This window comes from Squalius cephalus, assembly GCF_949319135.1.
Source record: "Squalius cephalus genome assembly, chromosome: 4".
Classification (NCBI taxonomy): Eukaryota; Metazoa; Chordata; class Actinopteri; order Cypriniformes; family Leuciscidae; genus Squalius; species Squalius cephalus.
In genome coordinates this window covers 21,556,693-21,561,245 of record NC_137125.1, presented here as the reverse complement: position 1 = coordinate 21,561,245, position 4,553 = coordinate 21,556,693, and the positions used below count along the sequence as shown (strand labels likewise).

Genomic DNA, 4,553 nt, shown 5'->3' with positions numbered 1-4,553 from the left:
AAATGTAATACCTATTTTCAGGTATTTTTAGACTCAAATTAATTGTATTTGTCCCCTTTTTTTCTAAATGAGAATGTATGAACTCTGCTTTATAAACTCTTACTATTTTCCTTTCTTTTTTATTTTAGATCACATTTGTTACCTATTTGCATTTTTTTCTAATTCATATCTGGTATAAAATGGTTTCTCCATCCACACATTAAAGATTCTTCTTTTAGACTAAATCTGATTCTAGTGTTTTCTTAATTTTCAGCACATATCATTAAACAACATTTGAACATGCTTTTCAACAAAGCATTCAACTCAAAAAACATATACAAATAATAAAAGAGATGACAGAAATTCTATGTAAATTTCTATGCAATTTTAGACAGCAGCGTGTGAACAGGACTTTTATTTTGGTGTGGTCATATGACATCATAAGTCTGCGCCGCTCTTCCTGCATGTGTTGTGATTCGACTGAAGAAAGGTTTGTGTTTTAAGCATGAAGCATGAAAATTTGAGTGAACTGTTTCTATCGGTTTAAAGTTTTACAAACTATGCACAGTAACAGAATGAGAACACGAGAAAGGTGCGTCTCATCTCGCTGCCTATTATCATGAATCAGTAAACATTGGCGAGTAGCGATGAGAGAAATGGAGCTGTTCAAAACTTCGAGTCAATTGAACCAAATGCTTCGCAAAATGATTCATTGATTCGAAGCGCGGGAATCACCCACACCGTGACGAAACATGCAGTTCAAAACAGTGTAAAAGTAAGTGAACAACAAACACAAACGTGTCATGGCTAATCGATTAAATGTGATCTACAAGTCATTACTAAACCACATATAAGTCATAAATACCTAAATATTATCTATATGAATTGTGTTTTGTTAATTTGAAGCACTACTTTTGAGTTTGTAGTCTAATCAAGTGATTTAAATACATTAACTGTCACTCTGACTGACTCTTACCAGTGAACTGAACTAGAGCTGATTGAGACACACACAGAGATTTAGTGTGGATTTAGTTTTCTTTCTGTTTATTATTTTCATCTTCACCAGGAGTTTTTCTGTGTTTGTCCTGTTTAAGCGACTGAGATCCACGTGACACTATTATAAAGATGGCGTCTATTAAAGAGGAGAGTGAAGACGTGGAGATTGAAGAAGCATTCAGAGTGAAACATGAAGATGTTAAGATTGAAGAAACATTCAGAGTGAAACATGAAGATGTGAAGATTGAAGAAACATTTAGTGTGAAACATGAAGATACCGAGGAACAAACAGGTTGGTTTAATTCTCACAGCAGAACTGTCATTTGATCCTTATTAAAGTTACCTTTTTATTTGCTATTCAAAGCTCTTTAAATGAAGAACAAATGCAGACAGCAACAGTAGCCCCGTTTACATGCACACTTTTTAGCTATTCTGATTGAGATTGTTCTGATTGACGGATTCCGGTTGACTGTTTACATGGGATGTTATCTAAACCGATCAGGTGTTTACATGTGCTGACGGCTTCCAATCGAAATCATTTTGTGACATGCGCACACAGCTTGTCTGCCGGATCTGGAAGCTCATTATTTCCCACGTTTTCAATCCTGTCAAGATGGTGCATCACTTAATCGTCGCGTTAGTTGTACGTTAGGCATTAACCGCGTTTCCAATGTCGGGCCAGTGCGAGCCAGGGCTTTAAACGGGCCTTGCCAGGCTAATAGCCTGCGCTGTCGGGCCAGAAGCTCCACAGCGCTTCACTAAAACACGCCCGTAACACGCCTCTCTGGAACAATGTCACACTAACCCATCATTTCACCAATAAAATGGAAGTTTTATCAGAAAACTAATCAGAAAGAAATCGCTGGAAACAGCGTGATCGCAAAACAAGAGCGACCGTTTGCTGGCATTTTTGTTGTTTAATTGAATATTTAAAACCCAAGAATAGATGTTTTACCACAGGTTTACAATAAAAAGCGATACATTGATCATAATGAATTAATTTGTGTCAAAATTGCACATTAGTCACACAGAAATAAAGTGGTTTACCGTTTATGACGTTTGTGAACGTTCACAAAAGAAAGAGGACACAATTATTCAGTCGCGTCTGTTTCTGTTTATTTGGTAGCCTAGTTACAGGACATTTACATTACATTTAGAAAGAATGATAATTTCTACAAATATGCCACCAGAAATTTTACCTGAGGAGCTTTAGCACTCTCTCCCAGGAGGATACAGTTATATTTAAAAGAGGATAGTCCAGTATAAAGAGATAAAATAAAAACAGGATTAAGATAACTTATGATTTGTCTGATTCCTTTAAGCGTTCATATTTACCATGTTTACTATGGTAATGGTTAGCGCGCATAGTTTTTTGCATCGGGTATAAATATTCCTACCTTTTACGGTGATCAGAATCCACAACGGATCACAAACAGAAGGCGTAATGTTAGCTGACAGAATTATCTGGCGCAAAACCAGGCATGCGCAGAAAGACGTACACTCAAAGTAATCAGATCAGCTCGTTTACATGGTGTAATCTTTCGTTTGATCGGTTCATGAAAAGGTTTATTCCACCCCCTTCAATCCGACTGAAATTTCAATCGTTTTGAGAATTTTTATTCCGATTGAGGTGTTGACATGGAGCATTTCATTCCGATTGGACTTTTAAACTGGTTATAATCGGAATACAATGCTATATGTAAACGGGGCTAGTGACTGGTGTTTTTAACATAATGACTTATTTATTTCTTGATTCACTGCTTCACATGTCTAAATATTTTAATGTCTGGTACTTTGTGACATTAAATTGGGGTTAACTTTCATTTTTATTCCAACTTAGACCTAATGAGGCTGAAAGAGGACAGTAAAGTACTGAATAAATGGGAAGAAAAAGAACAATCTGAGAAACATCATGATTTCAAAACAGGAGAAAACTCTTTTAGTTGCCCATGGACTGAAAATACTTCCTCACGAGAAAGAGCTCAAAATACAGGAGATAGAAGTTCTCTCCCATTCTTTCAGTGTCCAGAGAGTTTCAATGCACATGCAAACCTTACAGTCATGAGAGTTCACACTGGACAGAGGCCTTTCATCTGCCAACAGTGTGAAATAGGTTTCACCCATAAAGGAAACCTTATAAGGCACATGAAAATTCACACGGGAGAAAAGCCGTACACCTGCAAACTGTGTGGAAAGAGTTTCACCAGAAACGGAATCCTGAAAAATCACATGAGTGTTCACACCGGAGAGAAGCCTTACGTATGCCATCATTGTGGAAAATGTTTCAACCATAAAGGAAACTTCAGTAACCACAAGAGAACACATTTTGGAGAGAAGCCTGACACGTGTCCTCAGTGTGGAAAGAGTTTTGATCAACATGTAAGCATTAAAGGGGACTTGTTGTGCAAAATTCACCTTTAAATTGTATTCGAACATTTGTATGTGTCTGCAGTGTGTACACAACCACTCTGTAAAAGTAAAAATCCACCCACTCCTTTTTTGCGCTTCCCAAAAATTCAGGAACAGTGCCTCAAATCAAGCCGTTCTGGAACGCTGTCTTATGTGATGCTGCAAAAGGGTAAAGCCCCGTCCATGTCCAGTGGTTTTAAGTAATGAAGTAATAAATATGTTAAAGGTCCCGTATTATGCCCCTTTTCACAAGATGTAAAATAAGTCTCTGATGTCCCCAGAGTGTGTATGTGAAGTTTCAGCTCAAAATACCCAACAGATCATTTTTTACAGCATGTTTAAATTGTCATTTTTTGGGGCTCAGAAAAACGCGCTGTTTTAATGTGTGCCCTTTAAATGCAAATAAGCTGCTGCTGCTGGATGACACAGGGGGCGGAGCTTCATGAGCTCGCGCACAGTCTCTCATCTCACGGAATGATGATAATATCAGAAACTCTCAGTAACGGTGTTCATTTCGAGTCGGACAATAATGCCTACAGAGTCAGAGTGCTGGATAGAGATGAAACAGGTATAGTTTAGTAGTTTAATTACGGTTATTATAACGTATTTGTCATCTGCTTGTATGTATCCATTATTTATTAATAGCCTACAAGTCTGCTGTCTGAATGATGATCAAACATATACTGATGAGTTTAATAAAGTTTATTGTACATCACACAAAAGATGAAGCGTCAGTTTTACTTCAGAAAATCACTGTAAGAGCTGAGTAAACACAGTAAGTTATTAGAAGTGCGCAAGTACATAAACGAATTTCGGTAGAGTTGAGGGAGCATTCCTGTGGGTGGAGGTTAGTCAAAGAACGGTTTTAATGACGTCATTAAAGAAGGAAGTAGAGGGATGTAGTCCAAACGGGCCGTTCGATGTAGTCGACTTCTGTTAAATAAAATTATCCTGCTTGGCATTGAACTTTGAGCTTTATCATTTTACAGATATTATTTATACTCTAACAACAACATTACACACTAACTAAAGTTTGAAACATGGGATCACGAAGAACGGGACCTTTAACATTGTTATTTTCAGGAGCAGATCTGGAACATGGATGCAGATGACGCTCGTAGACTCCTAGTCAGAGTCATGGACAGAGAACCTGGCCTCATGTTTGATGT

General features: G+C 37.5%; 1 long non-coding RNA gene across 2 annotated transcripts; it reads left to right on the top strand.

The window, feature by feature from the left end:
• Positions 1 to 405: 405 nt before the first annotated feature.
• LOC307157429 lies at positions 406 to 4,348 on the top strand. 2 transcript variants are annotated; one of them, XR_013820957.1, is made up of 3 exons: positions 406 to 754; positions 1,046 to 1,267; positions 2,816 to 4,348. It is a non-coding gene; the product is annotated as an uncharacterized lncRNA (long non-coding RNA). The 2 variants fall into 2 exon arrangements; XR_013820958.1 differs by having other exon boundaries at positions 420 to 754; positions 1,074 to 1,267.
• The last annotated feature ends 205 nt before the right edge of the window (positions 4,349 to 4,553 follow it).